We start from the raw sequence: 20,967 nt of genomic DNA on the forward strand, positions 1-20,967 counted from the left end.
GATAAATATAGAAAACTACAAATAGGCCCAACACCGAAACCTGGGGGACTCCACTTATAGCATTAGTCCACGAAGAGCGGTGTCTATTGATTACCACTCTCTGTCTTCTCCCACTCAACCATCCCTTTATTCAATATAGGAATATAGGAATGCCATACTGCTCGAATTTGTACAGTAGCCTTCCATGTGCAGCAGTATCATAAGCTTTCCTGAAATAGTAGTAGTAGTAGTAGTAGTAGTAGTAGTAGTAGTAGTAGTAGTAGGAGGAGGAGGAGGAGGAGGAGGAGGAGGAGTAGAGGTATGTGATGCAAGAAAGCGAGCTTACGTAGCATCAGGCTAAAAAAAAAAAAAAAAACATTCTACACATCCATTCCCTCTAAATGTTCGTCTAATTCCTCCATGAATTTATTTAAGCTATCACTTCCCCAATGACAGATGGAGGTTTGTTCCCGCAATCAACCACCCACTGGTTAAAGTCAAATTTCCTCATATCTATTCTACAATTGTCATTCCTCGATCTGAATTTATGTCCACTTTGGTGAGTTTATGTCATCGATGTTTCCTCGATCTGTATTTATGTCCACTCTGAGTGAAAGGAACAATCTCATCAGAATTGAGCCTGCTCAACCCATTCAAGGCCTTATATACCTAAATCACATCACCTCGCAGGTGCTTGGTCTTCAGACGCAATAATTTAGCATTAGCATTAGTAGAGGCATTTGATGCAAGAAAGCAAGCTTATGCAGCATCAGCCAAAAAAAAAAAAAAACACTTCCACTTCACCGCTCTGTTCGTTCAAAATACCTGTCCAGCTGAGCCTTAAACTTATTTAGGCTATACTTATTTAGGCCTTAAACTTATTTAGGCCTTCCACGACAAGGGATGGAAATCTGTTCCACCAACCAACCACCCGCTGGCTAAATACAAATTTCCGCACGTCTATAATACATCTGTCTTTCCTCAATTTGAATTTCTGCCCTCTCAGGTGATTATACTGAGCGAGAGGAAGAATCCCATCAGCATTGAGCATGCTCAAACCATTCAAGGCTTTATACACCTCTATCAGATCGCCTCGCTGGTGCCTAGTCTCCAGACACTGTAATTTGCAAAATTTAAGCCTTTCTTCGTAAGAGCACCCCTTTGTTCCATTCACTAATCTTGTTGCCCTTCTCTGTACTCGTTCCAGCAGCTCTACATCCTTCTTGAAATGAGGCTTCCAGGCTTGTATACAGTACTCTAGGTGTGGCCTGACCATTGCCTTATACAAGGGAATAATCACCTCCTTGTCCCTGCTAGAAAAATTCCTATATATCATTGACAACACACCATGAGCGAATCTTGCAGCCCGTCTGAACTGCTCAGAGACCTTCATATCTGCCTGCACAACCACCCCCAGGTCCCTTTCATTCTCTACCACTGTCAGAGTAGTACCACAGAGTTGATACGTTGCTCTGGGGTTGCTGTTTCCCATATGTAGTACTTTACATTTGTCAATGTTAAACCTCATTTGCCACCTCTCGGCCCATCTGCTCAAACTTTCCGATCCTGTTGCAGCAGCATAGTGTCAGTAGTGTCCTTGACAACCCTGCCAACCTTTGAATCGTCTGCAAACTTGGACATTAAGCTTGATATACCATCATCAATATCATTTATAAATACAGAAAACAATAATGGACCCAACACTGAGCCCTGAGGGACTCCACTAATAACATTAGTCCACGAGGAGCAGTGTCCATTGATTACCATTCTCTGTCTTCTCCCCCTCAACCAACCCTTTATCCACAGCAGCAATTTGCCTCCAATGCCACACTGCTCCAATTTGTGCAGCAGTCTTCCATGTGCCACAGTATCAAAAGCCTTTCTAAGATCTAAGTATATAATATCAAAGTTATTCCCTGCATCCAGTTCCTTTGTGACTGCATCATAGTATCCAATCAAATTGGTCAGGCAAGACTTTCCCCTATCAAAACCATGCTGTGTCTGAGCTATAGCTGAAGTCTTGTCTAAATGATCCTGCAGTGCTTCTTTAACTAGTGCTTCCATTAATTTTCCTGGAACAGAAGTTAAACTCACAGGTCTATAATTACTTGTGTCAGCCTTTGATCCTCCTTTGTGAATTGGGGTTACATTTGCACATCTCCAGTCTGTGAGTACCTCCCCAGAGTCCAAGGAAGCTCCCATAATTATGGCTAAGGGTTTGCTTACTTCCTTTGCTGCCTCCTTTAATATAACTGGATAGATCCCATCCACCCCTGGTGCCTTTCTTGTGTGTATCTTCAACAATTTCTCCTCCACTTTACTCTCAGTTATTACAAGATTCTCTAGCGTACTGCTAGAGTTGAATACACCTCTGGCATTTCCCCTCGCTAAATAACTCCTCATGTGTGAATGTCGATGCAAAATATTCATTTAGTTTGTTAGCTACCTGAGCAGAATCATCAACAGTTGACCCATCGATATCAAGTGGACTAATCTGATTCATCCCCTTCCTTCTAGAGTTTACATAAGTAAAGAACTCTTTGCTGTTTTTCTTTGCATCCCTTGCCAAAGATTTCTCGTAATCTGCCTTCGCCTGCCTAACCTCCTTTGTCACTTGTTACAGATCAACTTGTATCTATGTCTGTGGCTTCTGTGTCATGTGTTAATTTGTATGTATCCCATTCATGTTTCTTCTCTGTCATATGCCTCATCAGTTCACCTGACATCCATTTAGGCCTAAACCTTGAACAATATTTCTTAGTTGGTATGTAAAGCCTAGTCGCTTCCAAGATAAGTTCTTTGAATGCTTCCCATTTTGCATTTGCTGTTGGTAACATCATCAGTTGTTCCCACTGTATAGAATTGAAATACTGTCCCAGTCCATCGTAGTCGCCTTTACGAAAGCAATAACCCTTCCCTTTACCCCTAATGGTAGTTACCTCTTTGAGTAAATCCCACTTCAGCACACTGTGATCACTGCCACCTAGTGGTTCATTTATCTGCAGATTCTTAATGCATGAAGAATCACTGCTGATAATCAAATCAAGAGTATTCCTTCCTCTAGTTGCCTCCTGAACATGCTGATGTAGAAAACAATCATCCAATAAATCCACAAAAGCCTTGCCAGTGTGTGAGTGATCAGCCCCCAAATTCCAGTCAATATCTGGGAAATTAAAATCTCCCATTATAAGACTCTCTGATTTACTGGCTCACTCTATTTCCCTGTACAGTATCTTATTATACGCATCAGAGTCATTAGGCCTATAGCACACTCCTACTCTCAATTTTGATCTCCCAATGCTTATGTCACACCAAACTGACTCGACACTGCACTGTCCAGCGATGTCCACTGGCTTCACTTCCTTCGATTTTATGTATTTCTTAACTAATAGCATAACCCCTCCTCCCTTCCTATCCAATCTATCCTTTCTGTAGACGTTGTACTCCCCAAATTCCAGTTCTGCATCCCTTATATCTGTGTGACACCACGTCTCTGATATCCCAACAATATCTGCCTTTGATGTTTTGAGCAATACCTCAAATTCATCAAATTTATTTACTAAACTCCTAGCATTGGTGTACATGCAAGTATACATGCACCTATTTCTATTCTTAGCTACCATAACACAACCCATGTGTTTATTTGTACCGCGCTGACTCCCGGCAGTCGCTGAAATATCCTGCATCTTGTTTTTCAGGCTTCTGCTCATTCGAATAGAAGCAGTGCAAGAATCTCTTTCACCTCTGCCAGTGGCTACTGTTAATCTATTCGTCTTTGTCTCACCCCAAGCTAGCAGTTTTCCGACCCACCTAACACTGCCTCGATAGCATCAGCAAATATTCTTGCACCCTTTCTATTTAAGTGTATCGCATCGGTGTAGAAGCAATCCCTCCTGTTAACAAGTACAGTCCAGGCTGAAAAAAATTCTACCCCTTGAGCCTTGCACAATCTTTCCAGGGCCGAATTGATCGACAAGGCTCTCATCATATACTCCCTCCTATCGTGTCTGGGCAGAATTGCAGACACTTTCAATTTCAACCCTATTTCACGGCTTTTTTTCAACGGTGACCTATACTTGTTAAGCAATTCTGCCGGTCTCCTACTCTTGATATCATTAGTGCCAACGTGTACAACTATATCACCTTTTGTGCCCTTAAAAGATGATATCTGCTCTACAACGTCATCAACCTTTGCCCCTGGCAGACATACCCTGGTCCTGGTCCACCTATCCTTTTTACAAGGCATATTCCCCGTTTCCCTGACAATAGAGTCTCCAAATTTGCAGAACGTAAGCCTTTCTTAGTAAGAGGACCGCTTTGTTCCCTTCAACAATCGTGTCGCCCTTTTCTGTACTCGCTCAAGTGACTCTACATCCTTCCTAAAATGCTGAAATCCAAGTATATGATATCAAAACTATTTTTTGCATCCAGTTGCTTTGTGACCAAAGCATAGTATCCAATCAAATTGATTCCCCTTAACAAACCGATGCTGTGTCTGAATTATAACTGCAGTCTTGTCCAGGTGATCACGCTGGACAAGAAGGTTAAAGTCGCTGGTTAAAGAAGCATTGCTTCTTTAACCAGCGACTTTTACACTCTTACAAACTGGTTAAAGAAGCATTGCTTCTTTAACCAGTTTGTAAGAGTGCTGCAACACTTACCGTTTTGTCTGATTTCGAATCATCAGTGTCAAATCCAGCATAAATTCGAGTGTGGACAGCAGGAAGTTGTCTTATACTCAATGACTGAAATAACCACATTTAATCATAATTGAAGTGCGTGGAGGGATAGGAAGGAGCACACTGTATAGATTTTTTCAATCTGTAGATTCCAAGCTGAAGTGGTCCCATGGAGTATAATGCCTGCACGTTTATTTGAATGTGGCTTATTTCTATATTGCACGTACCTTGCGGCTAGTAGAGTTATGGCCAAATAGGATAAGATAGCAAGCTTCAATTTTTTTTGCATAGTTTTCTAATGGGAGAAATAGATAAAGGCTTAATTTTTCAATCTAATAAAATTTTCCTTTTGAGATTTAATAAACTTCTATATATAATTTTTGGGCTCCAGAATTTCTAAAGGCTCCTAACTATGCACTAATCCTGGCAGAGTCATAGACTGGAGAGAAATATCTCCGGAGCGATCTAATGAATACCCGATTGAGATTGAGAAGACTAGCACGGTCAGAACCCCAGTTGTTGACAGATATTGCTTTAAGAATGTTTTTTTTTTTTTTTTTTTGTTTTTTTTACGCAGTAGGTTTGGATTTGCATTATATTTGCTAAGAATTTAAATTTTTTGGACTTTAATTTTACAGCGAATTATATAATGAATATGCTTAAATACAGTTAATACAAATCTATACAATTTTTAAAAAAAGTGACCGTCGTTCTAGTTCACATGACTCATAAATATGATGTGCTTGTACACTCTCTCTCTCTCTTTCTCTCTCTCTCGTTAACTCTTGAAAGAAAGTAATACTCTTGATCTGGTTATCAGCAGTGATCATTCGTGTATTAAGAATTTGCAGATAAAGGAACCACTACGTGGCAGTGTTCACAGTGCACTGATGTGGGATTTACTTAAAGATTTAATTACCATCAGGGGTAAAGGAAAGGGTTTTTGCTTCCGTAAAGGGGAGTACAGTGGTCTCAGACAGTTTTTAAATTCTGTACAGTGGGATCAACTGACGATGTTACCAACAGTAAATTCTAAGTGGGAAGCATTCAAGGAATTAATCGTGGATGCTACTAAAAGTTTCATACCTATTAAGAAATATTGTTCAAGGTTTAGGCCTAAATGGTTATCTAATGAACTAATGAGACTCCTAACAGAGAAGAAAAATGCATGGGATGCATATAAATTATCAAGCGACTCAGAAGCCTATGGCAGATGTAAGCTAGTCTGTAATCAGGTCACAAAGGAGGTTAGGTAGACGTAGGCAGATTACGAGAAATCCTTGGCAAAAGATGCTAAGAAAAACAGCAAAGATTTCTTTACTTATATAAACTCTAAAAGGAAGGGGATGAATCTGATTGGTCCACTTGACATCGATGGTTCGTCTGTTGATGATCCTGCTCAGATAGCAAATAAACTGAATGAGTATTTTGCATCTACATTCACACATGAGGAATTATTAAGGTTTGAAAATGGCAGAAGGTTATTAAATTGTAGCAGGATACTTAATGCTTTTGTAATAACCGAAAGCAAATTGGAGGAGAAATTGTTGAAGTTAAACATAAGAAAAGCAACTGGGGTGGATGGGATCTATCCAGTTATATTAAAGGAGGCGGCAAAGCAACTAAGCAAATTCTTAGCCATAATTATGAGAGCATCCTCGGACTCAGGGGAGGTTCCCACGGACTGGAGATGTGTAAATGTATCCCCAATTCAAAAAGGGGGATCGAAGGGTGACACGAGTAATTACAGACCAGTTAGTTTAACTTCTGTTCCGGATAAAATAATGGAGTCACTGGTTAAAGATGCATTGCAGGATCATCTAGACAAGACTGTAGCAATAATTCAGACACAGCATGGGTGTGTTAAGGGAAAGTCTAGTCTGACAAATTTGATAGGATATTATGATGTGGTTACAAAGGAACCCGATGCAAAATATAATTTTTATATCATATATTTGGATTTCAGGAAAGCTTTTGACACTGTTGCACATGGAAGACTATTGTACAAATTGGAGCAGAATGGTATTAAGGGTAAGTTGCTACAATGGATAAATGGATGGTTAAGTGGGAGAAGACAGAGGGTGGTAATCAATGGGTGCTGCTCTTCGTGGACTAATGTTATTAGTGGTGTCCCACAGGGTTCGGTGTCAGGTCATTGTTGTTTTGTATATTTATCAATGATATTAATGAAGGTATATCAGGCTTAATGTCGAAGTTTACAGATGATACAAAGTTTGGCAGGGTTGTTAATGACAGTAATGGCAGTGTGCTACTGCAACAGGATCTAGATGATTTGGGCAGATGGGCTAAGAAGTGGCAACTGAAGTTTAACCTTGACAAATGCAAAGTACTGCATATGGGTAGAAGTAACCCCAGAGAAACGTACCAACTGTGTGGTACTACACTTAAGGTGGTAGAAAATGAAAAAACCTGTGAGTAATGGTGCAGTCAGATGTGAAGTTTTCTGAGCAATGCAGCCAGGCTGCCAGGGCAGTTCATAGGGTATTGTCAATGATATATAGGAATTTTGCTAACAGGGAAAAGGTGGTGATTATCCCTCTGTATAAGGCAATGGTCAGGCCATGCCTTGAGTACTGTGTATACAGGTCTGGAGGTCTCATTTTAGGAAGGATGTAGATTTACTTGAGCGTGTACAGAGAAGGGCAACAAGATTGGTGAGGAGAATGAAGGGATCCTCTTACCAAGAGAGGCTTAAGTCCTGCAAATTGCAGTGGCTAGAGACTAGGCACCTTCGCGGTAATCTGATTGAAGTGTATAAGGCCTTGAATGGGTTGAGCATGCTGAATTCTGATGGGATCCTTCCAGTTGTTCAGATTATGAACCTAAGGGGGCATAAATTCTAATTAAGAAAAGACAGATGTAGAATAGATGTGCGGAAATTTGCCTTTAGCCAGCGGGTGGTTAATTGGTGGAACAAACTTCCATCTGTCGTTGTGGAAGTTGATAGGTTAAATAAATTTAAGGTGGAACTGGACAGGCATTTGTAGGAAATGGTGTGATTTTTTTTTTTTTTTTTTTGGCTGATGCTGCATAAGCTCATACACTTGCTTTCTTGCATCACATGCCACTACTACTACTACTACTTTAACCTTGTGGAAACTAGCGCGGTGCTTGAACCTATTAAACCATCCGTTGATTGCCACTAACTTGGTTTGGGTTTCGCCGCACTTATCCTTAATATCTTTATAAATACTTGTTGCTTTTGCTTGAATGGTCATTAAACTCAGGGGCACTCGCTTCCGAAAATGATTTTCCATCCATATTATTAACAGCGGTTCCATCTTCGATATAGCACCTGAACGCTGTTTTGTGATCACTGTTGGGGCAGACTGGCCCCCGTGTGAAATATGTTGATCCTTTAACATGTTCTTTTATACGCGCACTGTCCCTTAAAATAGTATTCACTGTTGAAGCAGCGATACCTAATTACGTGCAATAGATGACAAACTTTTTCATGCTTCGTACTTCTTAATTAATCACCTTCATTTAAATTTTCTGTTTATACTCCGGCACGACAAGAAAATCGGTAGAGTTTACAATAAATCGTCAATACAAATATTTATCGTATTTAGTAGTCATGGGCCTGAACCCCGGTCCACTCAAGGAACGCGTGCTATGCACTCTCGCTCCTGACCACTGGGCTAAATCAATTTTGTTTAATTGCGATTCCTAGCACTTACACTTTTCGTTGGTAGCTTTCCCTTCATCATTGTAATACGTAAATAGGAATGAAGAGAAGATTCTGAAAAATTTATTTGTTTTTTATATGATTGAAGATTTCAGTGAAGGGAGAACACATTTCACCATAATAACGTAAAAATCCACAGAATTCCAGTGCAAGGATTATTGCAAATGCAATACGATCGAGTTTACTACAACCGTTTTTAATTGATTACACTAACAGAAAATAACAATAAACCGGAAAGTGCAAATTGTTTTTATTATTTTATGGTATTGACCTCCAGAAATGTGTTTTGAAAAATATCACAAAGGTGTTCAAAATTGATTCTTATAACGAGTATGATAACGATGAAAGTGTAGTGCAAATTCCATTATAAAAATGACCAAAATTTAGAGATAAATAGCTTAGTTGTATAGCGAAAATTTCAACTTCCAAGGTCTTGGAACGAATTACAAAAAAAAAAAAAAAAAACAATGTGTTATAGGGTTCACATTGCAATATTTTCACAATATTCCTACGGGATGCAAAATACATTTCCACGATTTTTTTCCAGCCGGTAAAAACTTACGTAGAGTCGAACTTGCGTAAGTCGAGTATTACGTAAGTCGGGGAGTTTCTGTACAGATTCTTGTATTTATTTTACTTACATTTCATTAATTTTCGTTAATTACATAATTTTATTGCCATTATTGCACTAGTTTAAAGGTTTTTATTCCTTTTAATAAATAGAGTCACAAAATACATAATCTTTTGTTTTACAGTATTCCAGTTGCTTCTGGTCCATTTACATCGGATTATTGAGACTCGACTGTACCACAGAGTAGTAAGATATTGCTCTGTGTACTGTGCTTTCAGAAATAAGAAATCTTTTTCTCTCATTGATAGTTATTCTGACGATGGGCGCAGTTATCCGATTTACTAATTTACATCACATCGAAAGTTAGGATATTTGCTTGAATTTTGGTTTTTATAAATTATGTGGACAGTAGACGTTATCTTTTTTTTGTCATTCGTGACTGTGAAATACAACAGTATTTAGTAAATCCAGGCTATGCCTCTTTTCATAACACAGGTATCAATGGGTGTCGTTCTGCAGACGGAGAGCTGGTTTGTTTAACTTTTAATAATTATCGTCAAATTTTAGCACAAAATCATTTATGGTGGATGGGCTGCTGGTTTGTCGATTGTTACTCCTGTTTACTTGATATGTTGTCTCAGGATTATTTTCATAATTCTGCAAAACTTAAAAACTTCGATCCCTTGAGTACATGATGGTGCACTTTTTAGTGAGATGAAATGTAAGTAGACAAATGTTGCACATAGTCTGCCCACACATGTTTCGAAATAGATTATACATATCATTTATGTACTTAGTCATGTAAATAAATGAGGTAAACGAATGAGATGATTCTAGATGGGAAACAGTGTAAATCCAGTCTGCTTCGCTGGGATGGGGTTTTAAAGCTTCCAGAAACCGTACCGGTGGCTAACTGTTTATTCCAAGTTTCAATTTTCTTGTTAAAACATCATGTTAGATGGAAACAACATCCATCAGGGATACAAAACTTGGATTCGTATGTTTATCGCAATTGAACTTTAATGCAGTTACTTTTTTTTTCAGTTTCATTAGATGGCTGGTGTGTAATATATTGAAAGCAATTAATTGGGAAGTGATTAAATATGATTTTTTTTTTTTTTTTTTGGAATAACTGAAATAGCGATTCATTTATAATAACTACTGTGTAGAACGACCGGTTTTCCAAATCTGTATCGTGTAAATTTGTGCTAAAAAAAAATTATTACGATTTTCTACCTCGATTAAGTTCTAGCGGAATATATTCTTCACTACTATAAATGTTTGAACTAATCTTCTCCATGCAGTTGAGAAATAACCTCGTTTGAACTTGAAGCTAATCTGTTTTCCAGATAGAAGTTGTTCCTTACTGTTGGTGAGCATGTAGCTATATCACAATAAATACTGAAGTTGTGTACTGGGAGAGAGAAAGTGCAGACTTTTCTCAGGCTATTATCGTTGTAGTTTCGAAAAGGCAGTTTGATGGATCATTATATCATTTAAGTAAATAATAAACTCTCATAATGATTGGGAAAGATTTTAATATATGAATTGCAAGAAATTGGGATCTTAAGAGTGATAATGAATTGCAGTGTTTATAGAAATTTAGGTTCTTGTAATTAAAATGAATTTGACAACAGATCTTTCTTTTGTTTATCATTGCACTAGTGATTCTGAGTATTGATTACCCAGTAGACTTAATGAGAGACTGTTGTGGTAATATTTGTCAACATTTCAGTGCACAACACAGGAATGAAATATTAATTATATTAACATCATTTTATAAAATATACTCTTAGAAAAGTGTCTTTTCTTCTTCAAGCTGTGGAGCAATTATTTGAATGAATAAAAGTTCTTAGATTAAATTAATTAGGTGCTTCCAGTTGGATGAAGACCTGGGAAATAGTTGAACAAGACAGTTGACGTATTTGCCTAATGAATAAGGTAGATTTCAATCAAACCTGTTCAGGACACAAATATTTTTGATATTGTTACATTATTTCTCGCCATATATCCATCAACAAAGTTAGAACAGTGTAATTTAGTTATTAACCCCAGGGGCTCACATCTGGTGAGTATGGGCTTGGCACACCGAAGGTCCTGAGCTGGATCTCATCATTCTTCTCTTTCTTGGTGATTCTCTTCTACTTTTGTCTCTCTCTCTCTCTCTCTCTCTCTCTCAGTCAGGGTGCCTCCGTAGCCAGGTGGGAAGGAGCAGCAGTGTGTAGCACACGCTTCTTGATTAGACCGGGGTTCGAGCCCGTCACCACCAAATACGGAGGATGTGGAAAAGTCAGTGAATGACCACCACATATTTCCGGAGCAATATGGCCTTAGTTGTTAATGCTCCTAAAAAAAAAAAAAAAAACCAAATAACTCTCAGTCAGAGTAACTTGGGAATTTTTTTTTGGCTCGTGCTCATTTATTTACATGACTAGGTGCAAGGAAGCCTCAGTCTTCCTTGCACCTAGTCATGTAAATAAATGAGCTAATAATAATAACAACAATGTGACCTGTTGGAGGTCACAAATTAGTATCAGATTATCCCACTTTATAATTATCAGCAATATCAAGGTGATCCTTACTACTTCCGAAAATCTCAGCTTCTGACTATAAGAAGTTGGGATTTCCATCATTTATGAAGTATAGAGAAACTGAAATTCCTGCATATGCTTATTAAGTACAAACATGCAGGCTCACAGAGGAACCCAACTTCCTTTATGACACTCATTCACATCGGTGAACACTACAGTGCCTACATGCAATCATCAAGACCAAATTGGCACAACTTAATCTCCTTTGTAACAGTTGTTCACATAGTAAACAAAATGAAGTGTTTTGAAATGTGATGAGAGGTGTTGGGGTATCCCTCCTCCTTACAGCACTCATTCTCATTACCCCCCACTTGCTAACACCCTCATAGCTTTGAGTAACTAAAAAAAATGACCAAAGGGGTGCTGATACCAATCAGCAGCTGAGGTACAGTAGATTGTGATCGGTTTCATCAACTAAGGCACTTGTCTCAAGTACAAGATTGACAGTGTAAGTTCACACAGCATAGTTAATTGGGAATGAGCACATTTGAATAGCTGCCTCAAATGTAGAAATACCATGTCTCATCTCTTTCATCAACAGCAAATGAGTATAGCAAGAAAATGAAGCTGAAACTGCAGGCAAGGAATCAAAAGTATTCAACAATATGGTCCAAAGTTTCTCTTTTGAACTCTCAGAGCGAGTCATCATATTATGCTGTAAACCATTTTTACAGAGAAAATCTTGTTTGCTTGAATGAACAGTAACCTCCATACAAATATCTACCCATTAGTTGGAATAGGCAAGTTTGACAGAATTATTACAGTCATAGACCCTTCTCACTGCTTTACTTTACTTTATACTAACTTGAATGCAGTCTTCCCAGTGTCATTGACATTTCATAGAAATTCCTTCCATCACCTAATTATCTGAAGTATCTAAAAGTTTTATTCTTTAATCTATGTGTTTCCATTTATGTATAAATGACTTGCCATTGATGAAAATTATATGCATGTTTTTACTAATGATAACTACATATTGTACAAATAAACAGCTATCCAAATATCCATCATCTCTGTAATCTAGTGGCACTTGCTTTAAAACTTTTACGCACGCACGCGTGTGTGAACTATTTTGATTCTGCCCAGTTGGGAATTTTTGATATTGTCATTTTTATAAATATACACTGGCAGTCAATTCAAGCTTGGATTGACAGGCCGGCTGTGGACCTGCTCAAATTTAGTGTGCAGTTATGCTTCTATTTCTCCACAAAAGTGCATGGTCCCTTAACTGTTTTGCTGAAGTTTTTAACAATGCAGCTTTTAACATCTCTGGTCTGGCATGTCTGGTCATAGAGAGTTATAAATAGAAATTTATAACTTGTTTAGATGTTTGTAAGAGCAGTGTAATGCATTTGGAAGCATTTTGAGATTTCTACAATTTTAATGTATGTTTTTTAATTGCTGTTACATTGTATATAAATGTTATTTATATAAATGTATATATATAATTATTATGCTATAGTTGTGCTTGGTGTAAGATCTCCTTGCTTTATTTTATATTGATTATATACTAAGTATGCTTTTAAATTTTCATTTGTTAGCCACACATGTATCTGATTTTAGGAAAGCAACTTTATATATCTTATTAGGTTATATATGTATGTATAAAATAATTGTAATTTATAATACACAGAAAAAAATGTTCGTACAATGTATGACACCCATGTGTGCATTGTACCACGTCGTGGACTTCCCATTTGCATTCAACCCTAATAAGATGTCAATATAGGTGAGGTAAAAGGTCAGGTTTCAGTTCACTGCTATTAGAAAGTTAGGTGTAATTTTCATTGTAATGTCCAGATGTCTCCAATAAAGTTTTGAGGATACTGTTTTGTCCAAATTTTCATATAAAGCTATTTTATGAACTAAATATATAATTTAAGATTAGTAATGTATAATTTTGTTAATTTAGCATAGAAATTTAAATTATCGTAATAAATGTAAACACTTCAACAGTGTTAACACTGTTGAAGTGTGAAGACATAATAACACATCGATATGAATTGTATGTTTCACATTCTCATGCATTTACTTATTGACATCTTATACTGTTCTCATGCCTTAAGTAATGAAGCAAGCAGGAGCCTTTTATAATTTTCAATAAAATAAAATCCAATATTCTATGCTGTGCTGATATAAAGGGTTATTTAAAAAAAAAAGGAAAATGCCAGAGGCAGAACTACAAGTTCTTCTGCCTTTCTCACGAGATACATACTTAAACAGGCATATGCTGTATGCTTTAACAACTATACAAAACCAACTATCAGGTCCTCTAAATTTTTGGGCATCTCCATGGCAGTGTAAGATGTCATCTTACGAATATGGAGATTTAGAGGTTTTGGGAAATTTTGAAATTTGGGAATAATTTAATCTTTGATATGGAAGGGAATTTTTGACATTTAACAGAAGCATATATGGGATGAATACTAGATTTAGAGATAAGCGATTATAGATATGTAAATGGAATAGCACTCAAATGGAGGAGAAAGTAACGTAAATGTATGAGAGAAAAAGGGGTGAAATGACAGTAGACAAAGGCAGCTGCCCATATCAGGGAAGGAGTGGTCATTAGTGAACAAGCAGAAAAGAGTTACTAGACACAGAACAATAGGTCAACGAAACGTTGGTGATTAAGAAACGTTTAATCTATGCGGCATCTGGACATAAGTCCCGACGGGCTAGCGTTTGGGTCAAAAAAGACCAGGTCACTGTGGCGACTTGTTAGGTAAGTTGTCAACATTTTCGCAAATGTGAAAGGGCGAAAATGGCTATCCTGGGAGACGATGGCAGACTTGAAAGGATTGTGCTACCCTGAGAACTAGACGAGAAAATTATGGGAACAAGCCTTGGTTTGCACACGGGGCAAAAGGGTTATGGAATTTTTAACAAATAGAAAAGGTGGAAAATTAGGAGAATCCTTGGGATTGGTGGAGAGTCCTATGAGGGGAAGCGCAAAACGATGGAGAAAAAGTGGGGAATGAGTGGCAAGAAGAAGAGAGAAGTGTCAGAGTAAGAGGGAGTGTGGCTAAAAGAGTGATTGTGGAGACGGAGTGAAGAAAAAGTAAGTTGGGCAGTGCAGAAATGTAGGGAGTGCAAAAAAAAAAGGGCCCTAGACAGAAAGGGGAAAATAGTTAAGAGTAGCAAAGTAATGGCAAGGCTAAGTATGATAAGCAAAAAGTTATGAAAGACGGTTAAGTGAACCAGGAAAGGTAACGACCCCTTGGAGAAAGATACATCTGAGTAATCCGAAGTAAAGCAGGAGTTGTATATTCAAAGCAGGAGAAAGGATGCCAGACCTAAGCACGCAAGAGTTCCAGAAAATTATCTGAAGCAGATGAAGGAGAGCCTTAGAAGATAGCCTGGAGAGCCTAAGATGGAAGCTTGAAACCTCCCTGGAGAAGAAGAGAAAAGGATAGAAGTAGGTGAGCGATATATTAAGTACACTAAGTTAATAAGGACTGTTAGTGAATTAGTAAAGTAACTAATGAAAAGGGAGTAGCACTAGAAAGTGAAGTGAAAGATAAATTATCTCTGAGGTAGATATACTAACAGAGTATATAATGTTAAAAAAGGGTTAGTGCATAATGCTAGGGAAATGCAAGAATGAGTATTAGATGAAATTGATACAAATAGCTATAATGTGTTAGAAGGGTAGTAAAGTGTAAAAAGAAGGATTCTGAATATGTTTTAAAAATGATAGATAATTAAGTTAAATAAGCAACTCTGGATAAAGTGTTTTAATTTATGAAGATTTGTTGGTTTATCCGATGACTAGTAACAAGTAGGGACTTTAGGGTACTGAAGATTGGTATTGTAACAGTTTAGTGCAGATTGAATATTGTAACAGTGTGGTGAGAACACAACTGAAAGATGAATGTAGTATATTTCATTGTTAACATATGAAACAGAATTGTATCCAGAAGTAAATGAAATAGGTATAGTAAATGTACAAGTGTTAGTAGTTAGTTAGGGCAAGAAGAATGAATCAGGTGTTTTCATATAATGGTCAACTCAGATTAGCTAGTGTAGAGAAACAGGAATAAGAATAGTATATGTAAGGAATTGTATATATGTCTACAATATTGTAACGTGTTAGTTTTTTTTTTTTTTTTGAAAATTAAATTATGTTTACTTTGATTACCATGTCCATGGAGTTTTTCTCAAGGAGAACAACACACTGCCCTAAACACTAAGCAGATACCATCTTGACTGGGGGGACAGAAAAGGAAAACTCAGAAACTGGAACTTCTGATTTAAATACTTAGTCAGGTTGCTTGTGGAACGATCCAATCTTTGAATATAAATAACTAAAAAAAAAAAAAATTTGATTACAAGGATTGTCCCCACAGCAGCATACTTAATGGTTGTTATATCATGACACCAAAGTTGTCATGCAAGCAAACCCATGTCATACTATCACAATGCCTGGATGCAAACAACAAATTCTGCCACTCATTACATCAAAAATGCACAGTAAAACTACTGTTTTGCCACTCCTGATACCTAGATGTAATGCCCTCCGTGTTAACACTAATCGTGGCTAAACAGCCCCGACTTCAGATTCTTCAAAACCAGTCAATTTTATTTATTTTTTTACTGAACAGTATTCCAATGAAAAATTAAAATACTGATGAGCTTTTCACACCCATTTTCTTGGATGTAATGTCCTGATGCTTTTTGATAGGGCTTTTGAGATGAACTTGTGATCAGATAATGCAATACAACATTTTCTTTGAAGATAACTAGAGAAATAAAAACCAAAGGAAGCCTGTACACTGGAAATAATTCTGCAAATAACAATTGATTTATACTACATCAATGAGAGCTTACATATGCTCAATTTTTCCTACGTTCTATTAATATTTTGGAAATAAATAAGGAGTTACCTTTTATTCAGTCCGTAGGATTTCTTCTTTCCCGAATCTCCTTATACGAATAAATTACAAAATGATACTTAAAACAAAATTACATAATTAAAATAATTTAAAACTCAATGTATTCCTCACTATTGCCACACGGACAGTCCAACACCCAGGATCACAGTGGTGAACCCCACCCGACCCCAGAAATATTAAACCCCCATGCAACTTCTAGTTAAGGAACACATTTTGTCATAAATGCGAAATTGGAATACAAATAAAATGCTATTAAAATAAGATAAAAGTGCGATAAAACCATGCAATTAAAAATTCCTCACTGGAATACGAATAAAATACTATTAAAATGCAATAAAACAAAGAAATTAAAGGATTTATCCCTCACTTCTTTGTTTTATCACATTTTAATAGTATTTTATTAAAGGATTATATTAAAGGAAATTAAAGGATTTCTCCCTCACTTCTTTGTTTTATCTTATTTTAATAGTATTTTATATGTATTCCAATTTTGTGTTTATGACAAAATGTCTTCCTTAACTAGAAGTTGCATGGGGGGGTTTAATATTTCTGGGGTCGGGTGGGGTTCACCGCTGTGATCCTGGGGTGTTGGACTGTCCGTGTGTCAATAGTGAGGAATACATTGAGTTTTAAATTATTTTAATTATGTAATTTTGTTTTAAGTATTATTTCGTAATTTATTCGTATAAGGAGATTTGGAAAAGAAGAAATCCTATGGACTGAATAAAAGGTAACTCCTTGTTTATTTCCAAAGTAACAATTGATTATAAATAAACTTTAGAATTTTGAGCTTTTAAACAGAATATCTTCTAAATGACATAGGATGTAGCAAAGAATATGATTAATAGTTATTAATATTATTATATATATAATAATATTAATTCAGTTTTCAGTTATGGGTATTCAGTTTTCTCTCTGACTGCTCACCTTGGGTGATGGTAGATGGCTCTCTGTCTTCTAACTTCTCCACTAATGCTGGTGTTCCCCAAGATCCAGTCCTTTCTCCCACTAGTTTCCTCATATATTAATGGCCTTCCATTGACTAGAAATCCTATCCATAGTTTTGCTGATGATAGCACATTGCATTCCAGTTTTAGAAACCTTGCCCTGCACAGACAGCTTCAACTTGTTGAATACCCACTACCAATTCTTTAAGTGCTAAACTCTGGGTAGTTCTCCAGTGGGACAAATATAACTTAGTTAATTTCAATTCTTATAAAACTGAGTCCTCTTTATATTTCGCAAAAAGGATTCTCCTCCTATGCTTATCTTTGATGAAACTGAGATTTCTGGACAAGGTCACATATCTCTATTAGGGATAACCCTGACTTATAATCTCCCTTGGGCATAATCACATCGCAAATATTGCCTCCTCTGCATCTAAAAAACTGGGTTTCTCTCTTTTGCTCTCAGCATTACTTTTCTTCCAAACAGCTCTCTATAAATCTCAAATCCACCTGACAATGGAATATTATTCCCCATAACTTCTGCAGGCTTCTCGACTCCATTCAGAAGAGGGAAATTGGGTTAATTAATGACCCATCCCTTACTAAGTCTCTCCACTTTCTGTCTCATAGCTGTTGTTTCTGCTGCACGCCTTTTCATTCAGAAGAACAGTGCCTTTTGGGCGGTGTTCTGAATTAGCTTCTGTAATTCCCCCACTCTTTTCCAAACCTGTCTGAATACATGCTGCAACCAGTCAACATACATTTACTGTCCTACTTCAAACACATAGAATCAACTTTTCTTCTTCCTCCTTTATATCTTCAACTTCTGTTTTCTGGAATAACCTCCCTTTGCACATATATCCTGAAAATTGCAATCTACAGAAATTCAAGTGTAATGTCAAGAAGTATCTTCTTTCATCTGAGCCTTCAACTCATGCAAGATACTAAGTACTATCAGTTTTAATATCTTTTGTGTTTGGTGTTTTCATAAAAAATTTATTAAAAGAGTTAACAAAAAACGAGAACAGGAACAGAATAGGAGTTAGTCTTAAAAAGTGCACATAATGGTGCAATTTGTCAGATTAAAGCAAACTGTACATATTGAAGCAAGTAGTCAAGTCAATATAATATAGGATTATGAGGGATAATTCAACACAGAAGCCGAAATCAAACATATTTGGGATAAATTACTAGTTTGTTCAAATGTTTAATCAAGTTTCATAATTAACACATTCATGCCAGTTAGAGCACTCTTGCCCAAGCAGTTACATAAGTGAGCCCCCTTAAGTAATGACATACAAAAAAACTGCCATAGCATAAGTCAATTTTCAATATTATGATATATCCCTAGTATCAATATGTAGTTTTCATATGGTCCAATATATTGACTTAATTTTTTTTCTACTTCTACTCCCACCATTGAAAAATTCTGTATGAATTCATGTCTTCAGCATGGCAAGTTAAACCCTGAGGTTACATATGGAAATGTGTACAGTGAATGTGATTATCAAGTTGGAGGAAATGCCACTGACCACACCCTTGCCATCAGAATTTATTACTTGTTCTTTGAGAACAAGTAAATAAAATCTGACAACAGAAAAGGTATGGCAATTTCTGCCATGACTGAAAGCACTGGTGAGAACTCGTGCCACGAAAACTTCAACGAAGGTCCATCCCCCCCCACATGCTCAAGCTAATAGTCATGCCAAATGACTGGAAAAGGAGGCGTTGAGGCATTGGAACTTGCACCATGACAACAACCCTGTACAGTCATGCTTTTCATTTCAAGAATTTCTTGATAGGTACTCCACACTCAGTCGCCATATACATGCTCGAGCTAAAAGTCATGCCAAACACACAACATTGCTTTTTAAACTTTTACTCGGAGTACCAACATATGCCTATGAGCCAAAACATTATGACCACCTACCTAATATGATGTTGCTCCTCCATGTGCAGCCAAACCAGCTCGTACCAGACGAGGCATGGATGCTACAGGATTTCTAAATGTCTTGTGGTATCTGGTACCAACACATAACCAGTAGATCCTGTAAGGTCTGTGGTTGAGACGCTGCAGATCGGAATTGCTGTTCCAACAGAAACCACAGATGCTTGATGGGATTGATGTCTGGGGAATTTGGAGGCCAGGGCAATACCTGGAAGTCTTTCTCATGTTCCGTGAACCAGTCTCAAACAGTCCGGGCGGTGTGGTATGGCACATTATCCTCCTGAAAGATGGCACTGTCAGAGGGAAAGACCATTGCCATGAAAGGGTGTACCTGGTCAGCAATGATGTTTAGGTGGGTGGTAGATGTCAGAGTGCTCAGCACATGGATGATTGGACCCAGGGTATCCCAGCAGAACATCACCCAAAGCATGACACCGGCTTGTTTTCATCCCACAGTGCATCCGGGTGCCATCACTTCTCCAGGTAAATGACGCACATGTACCCGGCCATCCACATTGTGCAACAGGAAACATGATTCATTGGACTAGATGGCCTTCTTCCAATCACTCAAGGTCCAGTTTCGATGCTCGCATGCCCATTGTAGGCACTGTCGCCAGTGAACCGTAGTTAGCATGGGCACTTGGAGCAGCCTACAGCTACGCAGCCCCATTTTCAGCAGGGTTTGATGTACTGTGTGTGTTGTGACACATTACTCCCATCACCAGCATTCCAATTACTGGCGAGTTGTGCCACAGTCGCCCTTCTGTTGCCACGTACCATCTGGGAGAGCCTTCGCTCACCTCGAGCATCGATGAACCATGGTCATCCAAAACCTCGTCAGCGGTTCATGGGTTTTCCCTTCTCAGACCACTTTCAGTATATACTAACCACGGCTGATGGTGAGCACCCCATCAGCCTTGCCATTTCAGATATGCTCTGACCCAGTTGTCTGGCCGTTACAATTTGGCCTTTGTCAAACTCGCTAAGTCCACTGCCTTTCCCATCTGAAGAACAAGAGTAACACTGATTAACGGACTCAGAATATATATTTTTTTATACCGTGTTCCGACTTGATGGTCATAATGTTTTGGCTCATCGGTGTACCATCCTATATTGCTCCACTGCCACACAGTGAAGACTTGCCATTTCCCAATTCACCCTCTAGAGATAAATCTTCAAAAATTTTGGATGATGAATCTAGAGAACAGGATAAATGGGATTATACTACAGAAGCTTGTTCAGCTAAAGTGCCATATTTCTCAAATCAGCACAGTTGCATGAATTAGTGAAAGTAGTGGATTAGTGAGAATAGCAATTGGGAGTAGTGGATCTAATCTAAATACAGGTCTTAGTCAGCCTGTTGACAAGCAGGCAGAATATTGTGATCAGGGCATGCAAATAGAGGAAATTAGGGAGGGGATTGAAGATCTTAGAACCTAAGTCATTGGATGAGGCAGATTTTCAGCAAGGGGATTTGGAGGTTGATATAGATAGCTTTTGCAGTGATATTAGTAGGAGAAGCACGGGAACCAATGTAAGAGAGAGTGATATCATTGTCAGTAACATTCATGAGCAAAAATGTAGGCCGGGAGATGTAAATTCAATATATGAGTTAATTACTTAGCTTAAAAAATTAATTGATTATACA

The 20,967-nt window shown here is 37.7% G+C and overlaps 1 protein-coding gene across 1 annotated transcript in view; it reads left to right on the forward strand.

Moving 5' to 3' along the window:
- The first annotated feature begins 9,260 nt into the window (after nt 1-9,260).
- The window catches only part of sll (adenosine 3'-phospho 5'-phosphosulfate transporter 1), a 34,020-nt gene continuing 22,313 nt past the window's right edge, over nt 9,261-20,967 (forward strand). Inside the window, exon 1 of the mRNA XM_090376389.1 lies at nt 9,261-9,659. The gene's annotated coding sequence lies outside the window, so the exon portion shown is untranslated. The remainder of the gene's footprint in view (nt 9,660-20,967) is intronic.

Source organism: Mastigoproctus giganteus, chromosome 6, assembly GCF_048544385.1.
Source record: "Mastigoproctus giganteus isolate SK-2022 chromosome 6, ASM4854438v1, whole genome shotgun sequence".
NCBI classification, from domain to species: Eukaryota; Metazoa; Arthropoda; class Arachnida; order Uropygi; family Thelyphonidae; genus Mastigoproctus; species Mastigoproctus giganteus.